General features: G+C 43.4%; 1 protein-coding gene and 1 pseudogene across 1 annotated transcript in view; both read left to right on the forward strand.

The window, feature by feature from the left end:
- The window catches only part of Gpr39 (G protein-coupled receptor 39), a 199,948-nt gene that overhangs the window by 61,582 nt on the left and 115,272 nt on the right, over positions 1 to 23,094 (forward strand). The window lies entirely within an intron of this gene.
- On the forward strand, positions 3,768 to 4,848 carry LOC105741492 (annotated as a pseudogene).

The raw sequence follows: 23,094 nt of genomic DNA on the forward strand, positions 1-23,094 counted from the left end.
CCCTTGAAAACCACAAGTCAGCATTTATTAGACACAGGCTTAACAAGTTAAAGATGTTGAAGCAGAGCATCAATTAAAACTATCTAGTGATGGTAGAGACAGATTTATGTGAGAAGTAATATAACTTTGCCTAAATTGCTGCATCTTGGTGGCATGTCTCCCATGGAAAATGATCTCTCATTGACAGTCATTATCAAGTCAAATATTTTGTTAAATAGGAGCCACTGAATTATGATGGACAGAAAATGACTGCAGCGGGACCCTGATATGGTAGCAAAATCAAAGGGAAGCAGTCAAACGAAAGTCATATTCTCCTTAGAGGCAGTTCCAACCCAATTCTGTTACCCTTGTGTAAGATAATGACACATCAATGTCACCACTTCAGGTCACTCTCCCAGGCTTCTCCTGACCTTGTCGGGAACTTTGCTGTGGGTTATAGCCATCATTGCAGAGTCCAGACCAAAGGAGACCACCTTATTTAAATGCACAACATTGACACACAGCAACCAGGACCCAGCAGGGGAAAGCTGAATCTCTCTGGACTGGACTGGACTGGACTGAACTGGACTAGACTGGACTGGCAGTAGCCCCTTATTCTAGTGCTCCTGATGTCCCCAAAGCAGTGGGTCTTCATCCCAAATAAGTTTTAGGGTACAGTCCCTTTGCCCAACTGTACCTCTTTTTGTGATCAGGCAACTAAATAAGGTTTGGGCCTTGGTATTTGACTTACTTACTTTTCTATGAATCTTGTTAGTTTATTTCCTCCTTCATGAAATTTTCCCTTTCATTTAGCCTGTTGGACTCAAGGATTTTGTATTCACTCATGTTGCCACAGCATTCACAGTTTTGTTTTTTTGTTGTTGTTTTTTTACATTCAATGTGTCTCTCACGAGCATACCTGAACTCCTTGGTAATAGGAGGTCTCTGCATTGCCTTTTCCTTAGGAAGGTCTAGCATCACCAATTCTCTGCTTATACAAATCACCAAGTTTTTCTCTGGATGAGAGAGTTGAAGGTCTGGAGCTTGAGCCTTGGCCTGCACAGGTACACAGTGGCCATGGTGACAGGCAGGTGGCTTCAGAGACAGCTATACTTAGGTCCAGAAAGGTGCAGCCTCTTTCATGCACAGCTCTCATTATTTTTACATTTTATTGGATGATTATTTTATTGAGTGATTTAGTGGATCTAAATGAAAGATACCTTGATTTGATTTTTAAAAAGATTTTAATGTTTTGATTTTTGGAGATGTGTTCTTTTAAAAATTTTATTTATATACTTTTGATGTACATAATGAGCACATTCATCATAGGGGATATATCTATTTTTTCTTTTTTTAGGACAGGGTGTACAGGGTGTACAGGGTCTCACAGGGTGTACAGGGTGTACAGGGTCTCACAGGGTGTACAGGGTGTACAGGGTCTGTGTAGATCAGACTGCTCATGATCCTCCTGTTTATAGCCTCCCAAGAGCTGGGCTGACAGGCACGCACCACCATGCCTAGTCTCAATTGCAGTCTCAGTGCGCCCTGGGAGAGGGGCCGGCATGGCAGGCTCAGGGTTTGAATCTCCGGCCCCTGTATCTGCCTAAACAGTGCTTTAATCCACTGAGCTATTTGGCTGCCCAGATATATATCTTGATTCTTGTTTTATTTTCCTCATTCCCCTCCCTTCAATCATCTTTCCCCACTCCATTTATGAAAAGTTTGTTTCCAATTTTCTTGGTTATCTTTGTTTTTCCTTTTCCCTTCCTTTCCTTTCCCTTCCCCTTTCCTCATTCCCCTTTCCTTTTGAACATTTTCTTTCTACTCCCCAGTATCCATTATGCATTTTAATCCTTATTTACCCTACCAATTTCTCAGATAAGAGAAAGTGTGATATTTAAACATCCAATTTATTTCAATTAAAATTATGTTGTAATACCCATCACTGACAAAACTAAGCAAAAAAAGGGAGATACAAATGAAGGACCATTCTGTATCTGTATATCCAAAATAGTTAAGATAGACATACAGCTACTTTCTCTTAATTCAATAAAAAGAAAGATTTGTACTAATAGTGTTTGGATAGGATGTCATGTCTGCATCTTGTACTATGAATAACCACTATGAAGACGACACTATGCACAGTATTAATTATTGAAACTGTCCTACTAATTGGTTTTGAAGCTGTCTTTTTGCCATTTGTTTCTCAATAAAATTTTTTAAAAAATGCATCCATTGATCTAGAAATGTCTCAAGTGTATCGTTCTTTATGTCAGAGTAGCGCTCCATTGTATATAAGAACGTATTTTCTTTATCCGTCCATCCATTGATCAGTACTAGGCTATTTCTAAGACTCAGTTCCAAACTGTGATGCTATGAACAGGGGTCCATATAGTGCTGTGGTGTGACACTTTCAACTGCTTTGGGAAGACACCAAGAAAGGGAATAGCTGGGTCACAGGGAACCTCTGGTTTTAGTTTTATTTTAGGAGTCTTCCATACTGGTTGTACCAATTTACAGTCCCACCAACAATGAAAAAAGTGTCTCTTTTTTTCCCTGACAGCCTTGTCACCATTTCTTGTTTCCAATTTCGTGATAATACCCATTCTTGCTGGAATGAGATTGAATTTCAGTGTTGTTTTGAGTTTCTTGAATGACAAGTGATGGTGAGCAGTTTTTCATATATTTATTTGCTGTTTGTACTTCATTTGGAAAGTGTCTATTCATTTTAGATGCCCATTTTCGGATTGTCTTTAAATTTGGGAGGAGGTTGGATATTTTTGAATTTATATTTTCTAGATACTAATCCTTTGTCAGAGCTAAACTTTTTCCCCCTGAGGTGTCCATTCATTCTGTTGGTGGTTTCTTTTGCTGTGAAAAAGCATTTTAATAAGATGAAATCCCAGTTGTTGATTTTTTGTAATATTTTCCATGCAGTTGAGGTTTTCTTCATTAAGTCTTTGCCTATAATATGTCTTCAGGAAACTTACCTCTTCTATCTGCCATCAGATTAAGGCTTTATGTTTTAATAGTTGGATCTTTAGTCCATCTTGATTTTAATGAAGTGTGTGGTGAGAGCTGTGGGTCTAGGGTTGATCTTCAGCACTTGGAAAGCCAGTTTGCTCAGCACCATATTAAAGTGGCTATCTTTGTTCTAGTGAAGGTAGTTGGTCCCTTTCTCCAAAATAAGACTGCTGATTGCGTTTGGAGTTGTTTCGAAATGTTTTGTTCTATTACTCTTTGGGTTTATTATGTTTTGATGCTACCATGCTGTTTTTTTTTTTTTCTACAGTTTTATTGATAATACCATGCTGTTTTTATCATGGCAGCTTTGCAGTAGAATTTGAAGTCTGAGATTGTGTCCCTCCCTGCCTTGCCTTGTTTGTCCAGAATTGCTTTTGCTATTTTAGGTCTCTTCTACTTCCAAATGAGTTTTAGGGTTGCAAAACATTTTGATTTTAATTTCCCCCTTTATGTGAGCTTCCAGCTCTGTCCTATTATTCATATCTAATATCCCTGAGCGGAACTGACAAGCTTTACTATAGAGTGCATTTTAAGTGCCATATTTCACGCACCGATTTCTGGGTGCAGCTCACGGCCTTATTGGTTGCTCCTCATAATTCTACACTCTGGGTAGGAGGGAGTTAATGATTTTTCTTCCATTGTTGTCCTGTCTGGCTGTAGCTATCCAGTAGCTGAGGGAGACAAGCTCCTCCCTGAATCTGATTCCCATAGCTACTTCAGCCTTCCAGTGAGGTAGTCTGTACCCAGCAATAGATAAGTGGGGCATGCCGCTTAATATGATGCGCTATGGCAAAGCTTGTCAGTTCTGCTCCAGGGTGTTTGATATGAATAACAGGATAGTTAGTTGAGGTGGTTTTTTTTTTTTAGAGAATAGGTGATTTCCAAGAACACAACAGTGACATTTACCAGACTTCCTTATAGACTAGCAAGGTTTCAGTTCTGTCACATAACATTTATCAAAGCAAATAAAAGAATATCTCATATTCAAGAGAAGAAGAAACAGACTCTAGGTTTGGCTAAAGAGGCCCTGAAGAGTAAAACTATGGCCACCATCTTTGCATAGTAATTTGTATACTACTACTTGAAACTACTGCAAGAGGTGTTAACTTTTATTCCCGTATTAAATCACTGGAAACACAGATATTTTGATACCAAACTGTTAATGCATTTTGGATATCACTGAGTATATATATATTTTTTAGGCTTCTAATTTTAGTACCCTAAGTTTCTTAGTAGTCATTTTCAAGTCAGATAAAGCCAAAATCATTTGTAACAATAACAATTTTCCTTTTAGTGCTGTACCTGGCTTTAATAGAATTGAACCTTGTTCACATGTTCTATAAAAGAAATAACGTGAGTGCTTAGTGACTACTTAACCTAAATAGTTGTCTTCTCCATAAGACTTAGTACCACAGAGTCTCACTGTGGGCTTCACCAAGTATTACTGTTCGCGATATTTGCATCAGGATGTCCTACGAACATCCCAAGCCAGCTGGTCACCACTGTGGTGTGAAGAGCTGAAATTCACAAGCTGTGTCAAGGAGAGAACTTAATTCTGAGGGTCAGCACTGGAGGTGGAATTGACCAGGATCCCTCTCAGGACCCCTTCTCTGAAGACAAGACAGATAAGGGCATTTATGTCACCTGGGTGTCTGAAGGAGGCCCTGCTGAAATTGCTGGGCTGCAGGTTGGAGGCAAGATCATGCAGTAAATGGCTGGGACATGACCGTGGTTACACATGACCAAGCCCAGAAGTGGCTCACCAAGCGCTCAGAAGAGGTGGTTTGTCTGCTTATGACAGGACAGTCGCTGCAGAAGGTGGTGCAGCAGTCCGTGCTGTCTTAGCAGCCAGCCATTGTGCCCATCATCTCCTTGTACAGTGACCCCACTTCCATGCTGTCTGCTGCTTCTCCTGGTTCCTGCTGCATGCTGGTCCCACATGAGAAGGGCAACAGCTGACCCCAAAGGCCTGAGCCAGCCTTCTTTCCACTCTTCCAGTCAAGGCTCTGGGACCCCCCCTCTCTCCCTGGGACACTGAAGACTGGAAACAAGGGCCTGGAGCTGAGTGACATCTGGTCTGCAGTGACCACAGGCTCCCCTTCCAGGTCCTATTGCCTGGCTGCTGCAGTGGCCATGTTAGCAGGAAACACTACTTTCTCAGAGTGCCAAAGATGGGGAATGCCCATAGGACCAACTCATTCTGATTGGCGTCTGGCCACAGGGCTTGGCCCTGCCCTCATGTCACCTCTGAGGTGCCTGTACCCCACACTTCACCCACCATGTTGCCCAGTGTGGGCTGGACCCACACACTGCCAGAGGCACTATGAAGGTTTAACTGGATGGAAACGGGCAGGTTCCCATTCATCCCCATGAGGGGTGCTGGCCTCCCTAGGGTTTGCCTACTTACAGGATTTAAAAGAGGCTCAAGGCTGGCATTTCTGTTTTTTTTCTCCCCATATTTTAGTTAAGGGTCTACAGGGTGTTCAGGGTCTCACTACTAGATCAGACTCCTAGTGATTCTCCTGTTTACAGCCTCCCAAGTGCTGGGATGACAGGCGTGTGCCACCACACCCAATCTCAATTGATGTCTCAGCAAGGGGCAAGGCCAGCATGGCAGGCCTGGGGATTGAACCCTTGGCCCCTGTGTCTGCTTGCAGATGCTTTAATCTGCTGAGATATTTGGCCAGCCCTTGAGACTGGCATTTCTGGGCAGCTCCCAGGATCACCACTTTTCTCTACACCTGTGCATTTAACTTTTGTAGGTTTTTAATCACAACTTTGATACAAATCATTTTTATCTTACTGTTTGGAGAGGCCAATTGTACTTTTGAAGTTAGCTTACTAATTCACATCTGGGAGCAGCTACTCTTAGCACATGAATGAGCCTTACTTTATAGTGGAAATGGACAGTGACACCCTGCCCCACACCTGACATCTTGTGCCCAATAAACAATGCTAGAATTAAAAAAAAAAGACTTAGTACCACAAATATGCCCTGTATGGTTTATGCCAGTGTAGAGTTGCAGTGTAGAACACAGGTGCAGCGCACAGGTTGCCCCAGTTCAAATATCGACCCGTGCTGACCATATAACTTGAATGCATTTTCTAAGCTGTCTGTGGCTTGGCTTTCTTCTCTATAACATGGAAGAAATAATACCTCCATGCAGACTTATTAGAAAGATTAAATGTGCTCCATGCAATACTAGACATACAACTGGTGCACAAGGTCTGTCAACTTGCATTGTTAGTGTTAGTTATGTTATGAGTCCGAATGCTCAGCCCTGGATATTTAGGGCAGGTGAAGAGAGGTCAGTTGGAACAGCTATCTATAGGGTCACCTCACAAATCCCAGAGGTTCTGTTTCATCCATTTTATCTCATCCAGTTCAAATATAGGTGCATGACGTAAATGTAGGGAAATGTGCAAATCCATATATCAGTGCTGGCAAACCTATAGCATGCATGCTCCAGAAGGGGCACCAGAGAGCTGTTGTGTGAGGCTGTTTGTCTTACTGAAAGGTCTACAATATTCATCATCACTTCCTTATATGTTGCTCTTACTTTTATGCGATAATACTGCCCTGCTGTACCCTTTCTGGCCAAGATCTCTCCAGTTCTACTCTATTGGTATGGATTTTGTCAGTCTTTTGGTATTGTACTAGAGCCCAAACATAGACTTGTCCTGCTTCTCAAAGTGATGCTTAACCCTCAGCCAGCGCAGCATTGAGTTTGCTCTGGGGACTAGTTGCTCTTTTGTTTGCCCCTGCTGGGTATCTCTAAAGACTGGAAACTGTGTCCAGATTCATGCTGAGCATCCCTGCACTAGATTCTCCTCACCCAGAGCGTAGGGCACACCATTCCTGTGCCCTCTGGAGAACTGCTTCCTGGACCAAGGATTATTTAAAACATAACAACTGATAGGTTTTAGCGGAAGCAGCAATGGCGGTGGCAGGGGCTGCACAGCAGAGACGCTGAGATGGGGGAATGGGAAGCCTTTATTAACTCTGAAGACATGGAGAGGATTGAGGGCAGGGAGATGGGCAGATCCTCTGACCTGAGACAGGGAGCCTGAGACTTTGTGGACTTTGCTAGGGGTGGAGTATGAGGGGCAGGTTTAGTGACACACAAGGAGCTGACTGGAGGCTCTCTTGTGTGTGCTGTAAACGGAAGTTGTATCCAGGGCTGGAGTCGGGAAGAAGGAGGAAGGGGTTATTGGGAAGGTAAGCTGTTGTTTTGGGGATTGAGCCACATTGGATCAGGGCCATGATAATTTAGCAGTCTGTACTCAGGCTGTCACCTATCAACAACTTTCCCGGGTAGCTAGGGAGAAGCCATAAGAAATGCACAGACTAGAAGTGGCTGCAATTTGCCACCTTGGGAATCCAAACAGTATATTGCCTTTATTCTAGTTAGAGGAAGGATCAGCACATAGGCGCTTTCCTTGACCTTGATGGGAATTTCTCCACTCAGCTCTACACCGACCCTGTGGAATTAAGCATATAAAGCTAGCTCTGGATCCTGCCTGAGTTAATGACCCATCTTTCATCCCTTCTGCAATTCTCTAAAGCTAAAACTTTGCTTTTTAGTGCAGCTTCACCTTCACTCATGATCCCTGATGTGAATGCTAGCTATAGGCATGTGGCCAGCACCAAGGACCAGTGTTCCAGTGAATGCACGTTGGGCCAGTCACAACACATTGCCACCCCTGAGGCTCATGGGAAAGAGAATTACATTCCTAGCATATGCAGTTGTTTGGCAGACTAGAAATTCTGATAAAATCTTTCCTGTTTAAAAGAATTTTAAAATGCTGACAAACCATTTAAAGGTATTGCTAAAGCCACTGATGAGTTGGCAAGAAGTAAAGAAACACAAAAGCCACAAACTCAATGAAGATGAGCAGCAGAGAGTTGTTGTGACCCCTTGTGGGCACTTGCAGGATTCTGTGAGCTTGACCATTGGTGTGTGTACTGCCACAGGAGACAGGTGAAAAAGCTGCACGTAGGACTTTCAGTTGCTCTCTCCAAATGGGAAGTCAAATTGCAGTTCCCCACTCTCCCAACACACATTATTTCCAGAGGCCAAATAGCATCCTCTGTTCTCATGGGAAAGGTGAGGAGTCAGTCCCACCAAGTGACAAAGAAAGCTGCCTGTCTTGTCCTTTGATTTTGAATTGAAGAGAAGTTCTTCCCTAAGTTTATACACCTGTACCTAGTTTTGCAACCTGAATTCATACTGTGTGTACGGTCTGGGAAACCTCGAGTGGAAAATTAAGTTTTAATGTAAAGTCAGGGTTGGTTGTGCCTGAGTCACCTGGGAGAAGGGAACAAATCTTCCCTGGAGAGCTCACCTGTAACCCTGGCCTCAAGTAATTTGCACAGGTAATGTTCTGGGGGAAAATGAGCTTATACTTTCAGGAGAGAAATTACCAAGCCACGTATGGAAGCAGAGAACTAAGATAAGAGCAGGAAAAATGCCATGCGGTGATTTTAGATACTGCAATTGGAAGAAGACACAGATTAGAATTAGGTTTAATATGTTTTAGAAAATAATGAGAATTAGAAAATAAGAAAGAACCTAATACTTTTATGGATCTGAGAAATTTGACATGGAACACAATTACAATTTTTGGAAATAAAAATTATAATCAAATTTTAACTATCATAATTAGCATATTTGCCATTTAGTTAAACATAGATTTTAAAAAAGAATTAGTGGCCTGGAAGAAATTGAAGGAAAGTATTTGTAATGCAGCCTACAGAGGCAAAGAGATAGAGAAATGGAACAGAGGGTAGAGGATAGGATGAGACATTGGATGATAATTTCAGAAGGAGAAAATGGTATATTAGGAAACAGATGATATTTAAAAGATAATGGCTGACACTTTTCTAAAACTAATGAATTAAGTAGATTTAAGAGCTACAAGGACATGCCAAATAGTTCAGCAGATCAAAACGCCTGCAAAGAGACTCAGGGGCCAGGAATTTGATCCCTGGGCCTGCCATGTCGGCCCCGCCCCTGGGGCACACTGAGATGGCAATTGAGACTGGGCGTGATGACACACACACCTGTAATCCTAGCTCTTGGGAGGCTGTAAACAGGCAGATCATTATGAGTCTGATCTAGTAGTGAGACCCTGAACATCCTGTAGACCCTTCCCTAAAATAAAATTAAAAAAAAAAATATCCCATATCCCCAGTTTAACTTGGGATCAAGTCAAAAATTCTGTATCTGACAAGCTCAATGAACGATCAATACCAAAGACAAACATAATAAAAGTACATGGAGAAAAGGACTGTATGTAGCTTTCTAAAAATACAGTAGTTTTAGGTGACATTTGCTTGCCATGTTGACCAGCAGGGAAACAAATTGGTAATTAGACAAATTTGATCCTTTCCTTCTCCTGGGCTTTCATGGTTGAGTGACTCTATTCATAATTTTCCCAAGAACTTTTGATGGAACTTTTAGGGACCTCCACAGACCTGACTTTGGCAAATCACTGAAGCTGCAATGAACTAGAAATGAGAAAGAATTGAATGTTCCTTGCTAGGAATACCAACTGGGTGGGGTAGTGAGACACATTTGTTTGAGCAATTAGATTGTTCTTATTGGGTGGATCAAGTCTTTATTCTAATTTTTCTTACAGTTTTCATGTATGTATACACTGTAATGCCTTAAAATGCCGTGCTAGAAATGCTATACACTTCATTAATTTTTGATTCAAACGTAAATCCAATCTGTAACTGGCAGCTGCAAAGCTACTTCAGGGAGAAAATGCTCCAGTGCAGATTCCACTTGGACACAAGCCCAGGAGCTTCAGGCAGAGGGGCGGCTCTGGGGGCCTCCACGAGCATCTGTGGTGTGCGGGGTGCCTCCCGAGGGTGTCCTCGCGGCTCCTGGCTCCTGCCTTCCTGCTGGCCTCTTCTCTCCCCTGCTTTCTGAGTCAACAGGCAGCACACAGCCTTGTTCTGCCAGAGCCCCAGCTCACTGGGACCTCAGAGGCCCTTCTTCTTGCCTAGCAGAGCCAAAGGAACTCATCTCTAAAGAGAGATACGCAGGTGGAGGTGGGAGTGAGGAAGACAGGGGAGAGGGAGGGAGGGACAAATGTAGGGGGAAGGGAGGCAGCCTATTAATGTGTACACACTTGACCTGGTATTTAGAGACAACAAGAAATGCAAAGGAAAGAGAAGGAGATACTATCAGCAAAAAGCCCATAAGGTAGGAGATAGTCCCAAAAATGTAAGAAAACAGTTTTTCAAGGCCAAATCCTGCTTTGTTTTAGAAGTCTTTGACTGTCAGCTCTGAGTATAGATGGTCTAGATGGCAAGCTGCTCTAATTTGCATCTTGAATACCTCCTTGAGGCTCATGGGAAGACTTAAGTTCCAGCCTGTGGTGCTGTTAGAAAGTGGTGGAACTTTTAGGAGGTGAGCCGTAGTGGGGGTCACTGGTGAGGTCACTGGAGCTATGTCCTGAAGGAGATGTTGGGACTCAGAGCCTTTCTTTCCTTTCATTGCTTCCCTGCTGCCGTGAGATGAACAACCCTCCTCTTTCATGTGCTCCTGCCACCGTGATACACTGCAGTACCACAGGCCCCAAACAAATAGGCCAACTGACCGTGCAGTTAAACCTCTGAAATAGTGAGCCAGGGTAAACCTTTCCTCTTGATAAGATGATTATTATAGGTATTTTGTCATAGTAACAGAAAGCTATCATAAGGTTGTTATGGTTTGTGTCTAGTTGTTCTCCCAAAGCCTCATGCAGTCATGGACATACTTCTAGACTTTGTGATTAATTCATGATCCATTGCTGGGATTATGGGTGTGAGTGCTGCACCCTGCTTGGGGCAGATAGATTGAATGCAACCTAGAGGAGACACACTTGCTCTCTGGAGCTATTGTTGCTGCTACTCCCATTTGCTCTTGTGCTCTTGCTCTTTGCTGCTGCCATGAACTGCTGCCCTCTTCCATGTGCCACTCTGCCTTGGAGCCAGCCGAGTAGGGACTGAAACTTCCATTTACTGTAAGTTAAATAAACCTTGCCTTCCTTCATTTTGGATGTCAGGTATTTTGTCCCAGCAACAAGAGAAGAGTAACTGAGACAAAGGTGTTTTGGTTTTGGTTGTTTATTTTCTGTTTGTTTGTGTTTGAGATAGTCTTGCTACATAGCCCAGACTTGCCTCAAACTCACTATGTAGCCCAGGCTGGCCTCAACCTCATGGCAGTCCTCCTGGCTCAGCCTCCTGAGTGGTGGTGTGTGTTGTAGCTCAAAAATCGAATGACAATGAGGCAAGTCCAAAAATTAAAAGAAGCACTTTATTTTAGCTGGCACCTGCGGTAACACCTGGCACAAAGTGCCCAAGTGCACGCCAAGCATTGACAAGGATCAGTATTTAAGTTTGAAAACCACAAAAACAGGGAAGGGGTGGAGAGGAAGAAGTGGCAGGGTCATTAATTCTTTGGGTGGTCCTGTTGGGTTGGGGGAGTGTTGATTTGGCAGTCACACAGAGTTCATTAAGATAAGAAAGTTTGGGGTACAGATGTCATAAGACTTGGGTCACAGGGGTGAGGAGTTGGGAGGGGTAGACGCATACAAAACAGGAACATGGCGAGGTTAGAAGGGCAACAAAATGGAGTCAGTTTTGTCAGGGTATAGCAGTGTGCACCACTGTGCTTGGTTTTGACATAAGGCTTGATTCCATATTTCATTTGTATTTAATGGACTCTATTCTAGACAAAGTAGGTGTGGTCTCACGGTGAAAAAGATATGTATAAGTCCTGAAGCTCATGGAGCTGAATGTGGTTGCAGAGAGGGGAGTCACATCAGCACAGACCATGTCCCAGTTTCAGGTAAATTCTATAGGTAGAACTGAAGCAGGGAAGGGAAATGGGAGAGTGAGTGGGGGAGGAGGGAATGGCAGGCTTCTGAAGGAGGACCACAGAGGGTCTCAGGCGAGGTAAGGAGCGCAGGCCTGCATGAGGGAAAGACTGAGGCTGCGTGCAGAGCCGAGGAGTTCTTGTTTTCTCTCCTCAGCCCAAGAGAAACTGCCCCGAGGTTAGCCCCAGAGGTTGGAACCCTAAGCCAGGCTCCCATAGGCCCTGCTGAGTGAGCTGCCCGCCCAGGGTGGAAGGAAGTGGAGAGGCTGGCAAGGCTGTGCAGGGGCAACCCACAGGAGGTCCAGAGCATGTTCGTGACTGCGGCACTGCCCAGGTGTGGACTACAGATGGAAGGAGCCACTCTAATTGTGATCCCTGAGCCCAGTGGAGCTCCAAACTCATCTGTTTCGTTCTCACTTAGCTGAGTACTGAACCAAGGAGTTTTCAAAACAGTAACACCTAGTAAGCCAGTCTGAACCAGAATGGAGCCTATTCATTTTCTGAAAGTATTCAGCTGGAACAATATGGGGATATTAAAGTTTCTGTCAAACTAAACCGGGATTGAACTGTTCAATCACAAGTGCCTAGCTTGGGAGCAAAAATAATTCCTTTTGGAGAGACGATTCTGCATATGTTAAATGTCTGGCTTTAGAGTCTTCCCTCTTTGCCCCTAAATCACATTGCCCATGTCCTTGTTCAGTTTGAACTTTTCACATATAACTTTTACTTGCTCACTGCTCAACATTCTCTTAATGATTGGAACCACAGGCCCAAAAACCTTTGCCCAATTCCTGGGTGTGCCCAGGTGTGGCACAGTAGACTCACAGCGTGAAGTGACCGTGAGCTTGAGAACTGTTTGGCAGTGCAGAGGATACCAGGGCAGAGTTTGAAGCAGAGCTGGTGAGATCAGATTTCCATAAATTGCATGGTGGGGCAGGGTAAGGAAGGGGCTGGACTGTGGAGGGGGACTGGCTAGGAAGTGACTGTAGTGACTGAGGTGAGAAATGAGAAAGGCAGTAGTTGTGCATGTGCCTTACAGTCACAAACAGCCCAGGTTCAAGTCCTAACCTTACAAGTCCTTGTTATGTGATCCGTGGCAAGCCCACGGCTGCTTGTGCACCCTGGATCCTGTAGGGTGCAGATGCTTTCATTATATAGTGTTGAGTGCCCACCATCTTGGCTTTTGAAATTCTGTATCATTTCTAGTGGTTTGTCTCTTAATTGTTTATTCTCTTTAACATAAAATTTACAAAGAGGTTTATGGGATGCTTTTGTGAAGTGTACAGGACTCAGAACAGTGCCTGCTGTATAAATGCTCAGCAAATATTAGTTACTGAGCAGTGAGTAAACAGATGTTTACATCTGGAAGAATGAGCTGGACTAGCTGTAGAGAGGAGAGAGCAGGAGGAGTGAGGAGAGGGGCTACAGTTGCTGGTGTGGAGAAGTTAGGTGTGGTCATTTGAGTGTCAGACTTTGCCAGGGCAGCAGTTCAAAGGAGAAATTTGCACAGGTTGAGCGAGGCATGCTATGAAGTCATTCTGGGGGTTCTCCAGCAGGCCATTGACCTCACAGACCTGGGTGGGTGGCTGCAGAACAGGACAGATGTCAGAATCATTGTAGAAATGTTGTGTGTTGCACTCGTGGAAAGGGGTTGAATGAGGGCTCTAGCAGTGTCCTGGGGGAGGTAGACATTCAAGAAATGCCTTAAGGACAACCAGGCAGCAGGACTGATGGGGGAAGAGAAGTGAAGAGGAAGGAGGTAAAACAAGAATATGTGGGCAGAGAAGTAGTGGGGGGATAGGAGGAGAGGATTCCAGAGGAGAACAATTGATAGACATTCATGCACCAGGGACATCCAACCAAGTACAGACTGGAAGTGTTTCTTACAGAAGTATGTCTTCATCAATTTTATGCCTAGTATCATTGTTCCAAAGGGAGGGAAGCAGAGGGCAGCTTAGGGGAGGCTAAGGAGCTGCTTGGATGTGAAAGAAGGAGGAGAACCTGTGTAGGCAGCTCTTTGCAGGGGCTTTAGGATGAAGCAGTAGGGAAATTTCAGCTCATTAATAGAGTTGCCATCCTGAGTTAGGTTTGTGATTTGCTAGCCAGGCCAGGGAGTATTATAAAGAATGGACAAGGCTTGCATTCTTCACTTGGCAGCCACCTTTTTCTTCATCCTTCTGAAGAAGACCTTCTCCTGAGCACCCATTTCAGGTTCCTGTCATAGGTTCTTCTTAAACCACTGTGTCATGCATACATTTATTGCCCATCTCTCCTCTAATAACATTTGAGATTCATGAAAGAATGCATTTTTCCTGTTTCTCTTTCTCATTTTTTCTCATCACCAAAAGTGGCTTGGTGCAGTATAGGCATTAATTACTCTTACTGTATCACTTAAGAATGATATTGGTTAGCTTTCCTATTCCTGGAGCAAGACTCCTGGTACACACAGCTTAAATGAGCAGAGGTTTATTTAACTTCACGGTGTTGGAGGGTTCAGCCCATGACTGGCTGCCTCCAGGCAGACACATGATGGTAGAAGGGATTAGTGGAGGAACTGTGCTCAACAGAGAGGAGGGAGGGAGGAAGAGAGAGTGAGAGCAAGAGCGAGAGTGAGAGTGAGAGCGAGAGTGAGCAAGTGAGTGAGCGAGACAGTCAGACAGACAGACAGAGACACCAAGGGAAAGAAAAGATTCTTCCAGGTCAAGACCCTGTAGCACCATCTTTTCCAGCCAGACCCCATCCTCCTAATAGCACACTGGCCTATGAACTCACTAATGGGATTTTCACTGATAAGTATAGTGCATGTCATAGTTCAGGGTTTTTGCATGGGGAACAATAAAATACATGATGCATATTTTATGGAATTATTTTCTGATATATCACCCAAAGGAAGTGCAAGAAATCTGTCCGCATACTAAAGACCAAATATCCAGCTGAGGGCCTGAGTCCTAATATACTACATAAGTCCAGCTAAAGACCTAGAGCCCATAACAATGCCTCCCACAAGTTCAGTCTGAGGCCAAGAGCCCACGACAATGGGGTGGGCTCATCCAGGCCTGTCTCATGAATCTGCAATGGGAAGGCCCAAAGGTATGTAGGTGGTGGAAGCTAGAAAGTCTGTGCCAGTGGGGTGAAGGAGCTGTGCTAATAGGCTGAGGGATCTGCACTGGAGCCGGGAAGCGACACTCAGGTTAAGAACCAGAGCTCCTCTAAAAAAGTATCACAGCCATCCACAGCAACAGTGAAGCTCCGGGCTCCTCCAATGAGGAAAGCTGAGCTCCCATCAGGAAATCCTACCTTCTCCAGTAGGCTGAGCTGTGCACTGTCTTCCCATCTGGAGCCAGAAAGCAGTGATCAAGGTGAGGATCAGAGCTCCTCAAAATGAACCACAGCCACCATTGGTGACAATCAGGCCTTGAGCTCCTCCTCCAACAACAACAGCCAAGTTCATCAGGAAAGCCCATGTCTTGCAACAAGGTCCTCCAGCAGAACAGTGCAGGAGAACGAACATTTTCCAACAGCTTCTCTGAACAGCTTCTCTAATAGCCTCCCAATAGCTTCTCTATTTCTGCCTCTTATGTAGCTGGCAACAATCCTCAGGTGGACCTCCCACACCCAGCACCATGCTGGTTCAGTTCAGTAGGGTATAACAAGTTGGCCACTAGTTGGCAATCAACCACAGTGCCCCTGTGACCAGGAAGGTCTTCTCCAAGGTCTACTGCTGAACACATGAGAATTTGGCAGACATAGATCAAAGAGTAACAACTGTGTCACTCAGAGTTAACATTACTTCTCCATCATTTCTCTTTGGGCTTCATTCCAGGCAAGATTGTGCCTTCTCTGAGGAGAAGAATTGCTTCTATCACAAGGGCACCATGTCTTATTTTATGTTCCCCTCTGATTGTGTTTTCCTTTATGCTTTCTATTATTGCAAGTTGAATCAGACTTGTATCCCATTTCTGGTAGAGAATAGAACATTTGGGCACAACTGTATGTGTGCATTCACTCCATACATCTGGAGGTTCCACTTACTCTCACCTCATTTCCTTATGTTTGTTTTTCTTTTCCTCAATGTATTTTTCCCAATTTCTACAGATTTTGAGCAAAGTGAAGTTGTACATTAGTAATGGGAAAGATACCATAATGACTAGCAGAAGTATGAAATTATGTGGGAGACTTAGGAAAAATGAAGTAGGGGAAAGCCTACTTCAAGTAGGGGAAGATGAGGCTGTGATTCACAGCCCTGGTAGGATTTTAAGAGAGTTGGGCCTTGTTGCAGACCAGTCAGACTCTAGGAAGAGAATACCATCGGCCACATAGGAATTTGCATTACTAAGAAGGATTCAGTTGGGGATGGATGACATTAAAAAAGGATAAATTGCTTATGTTTTAGCATGTTCTAGAAGGCTTCATGGAAGACTTGGCAAAAATACAGTATTGAAAAAGGAATACAATCTAAACTAAGTAAGTGAATCTAAGTTTTAGAAAGAGTTAAGGTGGCAGCAAATGTCTGGGGCAGCTCTTGCTATAAGAGAAGCACAAACTGTGGGCTGTCAAGGTCAGTTTGAGGACCTCAGTTTGCACAGCCTAGGGCAGGTGTCCCTGCCAAGGTCAGGACATGAGAGGGTATGCTCCGTCTTGCTTGACTGTTTGACCTGCCTTTTCTAGTCAAGGTTTTTGGACAAGTGTTTTCATTCTTGCTCATTTTCATCTGCTTTCTTTGCTGACCTCGGCAGCAGAGAGGCAAGGCTGGATTGAAATTCCACTTAAGGCGCGCAGAGAGCATCCTTTCCTTGCAGACTCATCAGCTAGCAATAAATGGAAATTCTTGACAGTTTTAAATTTCCTGCCAGGGAGCAGCTGGTGAGTGTTTCTCCTGAGAAGCAGTCTTGGAGAAGTTTTGTCAGTGCCTGGCTAGAGGATGCTTTTTTTTCCCCCTCCTTTCTCCTCTTCCCTTCTCTTGCTCCCAAACCCTCACACTTCCTAAGTCTTGCCTTTAAGGACCTTGCTCCTCTTGGGTCCTTACCCACTGAAAATTAATTTAGGGACAAGGAAAAGCTTTCTCGGCCCAGCTTGCTGAGTTACTCATTACTGTCTTTAAGATTCAAAGAGTAACCCACTTCTCCAAGGCTCTTTTAATGACCCATTTCAGCATTAGACCTCCAGTTTCCACTCTTGCCAGAGAACAGCCACTGGGAAGGCCTGGGAGCCAGGCTTGCTTCCAGAGGCACACAGTTATTGGGCTGTAGGAGCAATATAATTATTCCCCATTAGTGATCTATGAAAGTACAGATGGTGTGCAGAGTCCTAATGCTGTTTTGCTTGCCTTTTCCCCCTCATGGAAACACTTTGGTTTATGCCCCTTCATTTCAGAAAACAGGAATAAGACCCGACTCAGCATGTCTAGCAATCTCTCCTGCTGGACAGGTTAATATCAGAGTATAGTATCGTAAATTTCCCATGTAGAACCTATAATTACTCAGGCATGTGAAGATACATGATATCACCCCGTAGGAAAATATGTTGATCAGATCTCCCTTTGCTGTGGAAGGGAGCACATGGTGTTATAAAAAAATATTAGTCACCTCAAATAAAAAGAGTGAAAAAAGAGAAAACTCAGTGATAATTTTTATTAGTGACTATCTCAAGACAGTTAAAACAGAAGTGTAGATCACACTCAAAGACATTTTTCCTTGGCCAAGCCCCATCATCCCCTCTTCCAACCCTGTTAGCTTTCTCTCCAGTTCTCCTGTGATCCAGGGCTGTTTGAGATGAGCAGCATTCCTATACAGATGCAAACTGGAAGCAAGTACCCACCAGCTCCTCTCTGCCTGATGTCGCTGGGCTGTGGCCTCCTGAATCACACCAATATGGCCCCTTGCCCCATGCCAGAAGCCATTGGCAGCCTTGAAGAATTGAGTTGGCGAGCTCTGACTCCCAAGGTGCCAGGGAGTAATACCTGGGCTCCAGAATAGTGTGAGATGGTGGCTGGGGAGATAGCTTAGCAATCTAAGCACCTACCTGGGTCAGCCAGGGTTCTATCCCTGGTACCACATGCCATGCTGGCCCTGGAACACTGGGTGTGCCATGCTGGTCACCAAAACTGGGTGTGGTGGTACATGCTTGTAATCCCAGCACTGGGGAGGCTGAGATAGGATCACAAGGAGTCTAAGCTGTGTAGCGAGATCCTGTACCAAGTGAATAAATAAATATAAATTTTTTTTAAAAAAAATTAAAAAAGGATAGTGTGAGATGGTTTAAAGGCAACAAGGAAAGAAGCTGACTTTCACTGATTTTAAAGTATCTGTTTGGTTTCTCAATTTTACTTCTAGGTTTAGGCAGCCACAGTGGACACTGGCTTTCAGCACAGGAGCAAGTATCTGGTAACATACTTTTCATGCATTTCTTACAAGGCTGGTCTTTGAAGCCACAGGGGAACACATTGTGATGCATGTGTGGCTCTCTGTGTATGTCTCCACGTGGGGATGTGATCATTTGTGGATGAGCTCCAAATAACCAATAAATGTTCTTAAAAGGGGCAACCACAAGCAACTGGAAAATCCTGGGTCCATCTAGCCTTGCCTCTGAGATCTCTTCCATCCTCTGTTGCCCTCTGTGGTCTCTTTGTAGGTTAGCTGAATATTAGACAAAGAGTGAGATTGGTTAGGTGTAACAGGTCAAAGCAAAAGGGTGTGGGTAAGAAGAAGAGAATGTTAAGAACTTCTGTGACTGCCACCACTTTCAAACACAGCTCTCCTTCAGCCAGCTCCAGTGGAGAGTGGAGAATCCTTTTCTGGATTTTCCTCTCATACCTTTCTGGCCCATGTATCACTATGTAAACACACAAGATGAATGTTGGGCTCTAACAGAACTTGTATGAAATTTCCATACCTAATTAGGAGCCAGAATTATTTCCCACTCTGAAACCAAGGTTTTTCTAACAACCTGCTTATCAGGGTCTTGTTCTGTAGCATCTATGAGTAACTTCTTGTTGCTGCTTGGCCTGATGGTGCTGAAGGAGGTGGAGCTTAAGCAAGCCTTAGCTCCTGGGTTGGAAATCCTGTTCTAATGATTTGCTGGTGGTTACTGAGAAACAGATCCTGTGTGTAAATGTCTGAAAAAAAAAAAAAGGGAATTTGCATTTTAAGAGGCTTGATGGGCCAAGGGTATCTCAAGAATATGTTACCAAGGGCTCCTCTAAACCATACCGTTTGGAACACATAGCTGTGACATAAAAATAACCTAGGTTCCGGGTCCCAGTAATAAGATCCAAGTTGGAGTCATTGGATCAACATCATCATGGGCTCCTGCTTCAATTATGGTAACAGTAGATGACCTCACAATTATGTCCAGTGTTTTATGTTAATCTAACATGTAGTTGTTTAGTAACTGGGAGTTTACGACCACTATGTGTTTCCTTTTGGCAATGTATCTGTGCATTTTAGATGTCTGCTAACTGGTGAAACAAAAATAGTCCTTAATTGAATTTGGATTCCATTACTTGTGAAAGAGAGTAAGCGACTCTAAAAGCTGGCCACTCAGCCTCATGAGCTCCTACTCCAAAGATGAGGGATGGGGTTGCCTGTGTTTTGGGTGTTCCTATACTCTCTGAACTTAGAGTCTGTTGTGCTTAAGCATGAAAAAATGTCCTGCAAGACTCAACGGTTTCTTGTCCAAAGCATCAAAGCTCAGATATGAGGTCATCAGAAAGGGTTTCACTTCACCAGTGAGTCAACCTGTTGATAAGTCTGTATATTAATGGTGTTCTTAGGAGACGAAGAAGGTGCTGGGGGTGTAGTGTGGAAGACTGTATCTTGTCCCTGGCTTCCTCCTTTCTGGCCCTTTCCTTTGCTTTGCCTTCTGACACCATCAGGTGAGCAGCTGTGCTCCTCCAGACCCTTCTGCCCTGAGGTCTGAAAGCCTGGTGACCATGGCCTGAAGCCTCTGAAGCCATGAATCAAATCTTTCCTTCTTTGTTGTTCTCAGGTAGTTTGTCACAGCAGTGAAAAGCTAACTAACATGAAGCCCTCAAGAAAGAACACGGATCCTGGCTAGCTGCAGTGTTCTTTTCCTGTGAGCATCTTTTCATTGCCTCAGCAAACCCTGTCTCTCCCCAGCTGGCCACACAGAGAGTCCCCTCAGACTGACTTACAACTCTCGTGCTTCTCAAGTTTTGCTCCATATATATATAATTTTGTCTTTTTGTTTTTTGTTTATGTACTTGGTGCAGCATCTTGCTCCGCAGCTGGGACTCACAGTGATCCTCCTGTTTTTAGCCTCCCCAGTGCAGGGATTACAGGCATGTGTCACCACACCTGGACTCGGTTACATCCACAGAGTTCTAGCACAAAATATACAGTTTCTGAATTCATTCACTGAAATCTTTTTTATATAATCTCAATTATGTCTTTTTTATTTTATTAATTTTTTTAGGCTGCATCCTAGTTGTGTTTGAGAGATCTTTTCTTACCTTTTCACTAGCTGCAATGGTGTCTTCAAGGTCTGAAAGTTGATCTTCACTTTCATTCAAACAGTTTTGCCAGCTTGTGAGGGAGATTTTAACTTCCTGTATATCTCTTTGAATCTGCTTCATGCATTCTGTTTCTTTCCTATATTGCTTATTCAAGAATTCCATCATTTTTCTATTCTCTATTTTTTCTACCCATGTGTACTTCAGAAGCACTTAGTAATTCTTTCATTATAGTTATCATTTCTTTTTTTACCTTGGAGATTATTTCTGATCTGATTTCCTCTATACCTTTCTGCAGTTGTTTCCTTACTTCCAATGCTATTATTTCAGAGATTTCAGGTGTGTGATTTCCAATTTCTTCAATGCTAGCTTCCCCTGCATTTGTTCTGGGTGGGCTTGGGGCTGAGGATGCATTTTGCTCCTTCTCTTTGTCATTTTGTATATCACTGCCTCTGACCTTTGGTGTAGAGCTTTGGTATAGTAGTTGCAGTACATAACAAACACCTTTATCATGCAGGATTCGTACATGTACATGCATAACACATCTTGATTCTTTTCTAATCCCTTTCACCATCCCTCATCCCATCTCCCTTCCTATTTACAGAAGCTCTATTTCCATTTTTTCAATTCTTTTTTCCCCTTTATTCTCTCTTTCCTGCCTTTCCTCTCCACCATCTCTTGTTCTCCTTTCCATTGGAACAACTTCTTCCTACTTCCTGATTTCTAGAAATTGCTCATTGTTTATCCTTTGTGTTTTTCACACAAGAAAAGCAATGAAGTACTTAAACTTGTTTGTTTGGTTTATTGCACCTAGGATTATGGTCTTAAGGTGCATCCATTTACCTAAAAGTGTGCCAAGTGTACTATTCTTTATGGCGGAATAGGCCCATCAGAATTCAGGATTCACTGCAAAGCAGCCACACAGTGCGCAGAAAGCTCAGGGGTATGTGGAGGCTCCCCTGTGCCCTGCTTGCTCCACAGATATGGGTCCCAAGAGACACTCGTGCTCTGTTTTATTCCATAGGGCAGGGGCCTTACTAGGCGAACATGCGGGGGATGTCCTGTATTGGTGGTGGAGTGGGCCCAGGGCCCAGCTCAGCTTCCCAGCCTGTCCTGCCTTCCTCACCACTCGTCCTACACAGTACGGCTTTTCTGAGAACTACAAGCAGGAAAGGACAGAGAGCTGAAGCAGAACCCACTCAGAGCCTCTCCTGCGGTTTTGACTGCTGTGTAGTTTTTAGTTCCCTTTGGTTTGGTTTGCTACCATAATAGAGCTTATCAAATGCATAAGGAACATTGATGTTGAAGTAGATGAGATGAACAAAGAGCATAAACATTATGATAATTCTTCAAATAAGATTCAAGATGATCTTTATCTGATTTTACGTTGCCGTCGCCTGCTTCCTCCACATGCACAGTGCATTAGGGTAGCTCCTTGCTCCAAAAGCCAGTGTTAAAAAAAGAAAAGAGAATGATTGTATCCAATTTAGCTTTTCATTTATTCAGAATAATGGTTTCTTTATCCAAAACGTATTATTTTCAGAGAAATGCTAAAAGGAGAGAATAAAAGCTTCAAACACAAAACTTTTCTTTTATCTAATCTTCTAAAACGAAAACTCTGAAATTACAAAACTTTACGAAGTTTATTTTTAAAGTGCGTATGCTAGCCCTGTATAGTTAAAGCAGGGTTTGTCTGTCTCTAACACCCTTGCCAAAGAGTTAAACTTCAATTTGCTTTTTAATATATATTTATTCCTCTAACCAAACCTGATAAATTATAATACTTTGAAATTTATTGTCAACAAATTATGGTTTTCTTGCATAATTAATCTTAAGCAAATTAAACTGTGTGCATCACTTAGTAAATGGAAATAAATAAAATTTTTAACTACATATTGTGAATATTATTAAATACAATTAGAACTAACATTTATAACTCTTTAATACTATGCTGGCTTGAAGGCGATATTTTAAACTTAAACATCTGTTCTGCAGTCTAGTCTAAGCAAAAATTATTCAGGAGTTTCTACAATTCTGAAGGAAGTTAGTAAGATTACATGTTACTGCGACTAGAGATCATGAGTCAAAGAACGTAGCAGCCCTGGATTCTTCTGACAAGCTTGTGGACTGCTGATGCAGACAGCGGTAAGGCCAGGGCTGTGTGTGCTCTTGGCCAGTGTCAGCAGGTGCTTACCTTGCCCTTGCACGGACCTGGCAGCACTGATGCGTGTTTTGTAGTATGAGCTGTTCAGTCTTCCCAGTTACCACATGAGCAAGTGCCAAGAAGAATGGCATCCCTGTCTTCTGGGAGAGAAAACTGAGATAATGCAGCCATCTAAGTGAGACATAACCAAAATAGGATGTTGACTCAGAGCCAGGCAGTCCAGCCACAGAATCCATGTGTTGAACCACTATGCCATGTACTGACCGCAAAGTGCACGGACTCATGGTGGACTTCCATAGTGTATGGGAACCATGAATTTGCTGTCATCTTTCCTATTTTGAGCCTCCAGCCCACAAAAAAGTACTCAACCTTGCCCTTTCCAGGCCTAAGAAACTGTGTCTGACTGCGAATTTCTTTCTTCCTCTTCCAAGCTAGTTAAGCCCTAGAAGTAGAATCTTCTTTGCTTCTTCCTTTAAGCAGCCCATAAAACTTAGAAACATCACTCATTCACCTGTTTCCTCCCTTCTCTCCTAAACCCTTCCTATGACAAGGGTTCTGCCTTGGACCAAGAGGAAAAGAGTGTTATG

The sequence above is a fragment of the Octodon degus genome, unplaced genomic scaffold, assembly GCF_000260255.1.
Source record: "Octodon degus isolate 3935 unplaced genomic scaffold, OctDeg1.0 scaffold00014, whole genome shotgun sequence".
NCBI lineage: Eukaryota > Metazoa > Chordata > Mammalia > Rodentia > Octodontidae > Octodon > Octodon degus.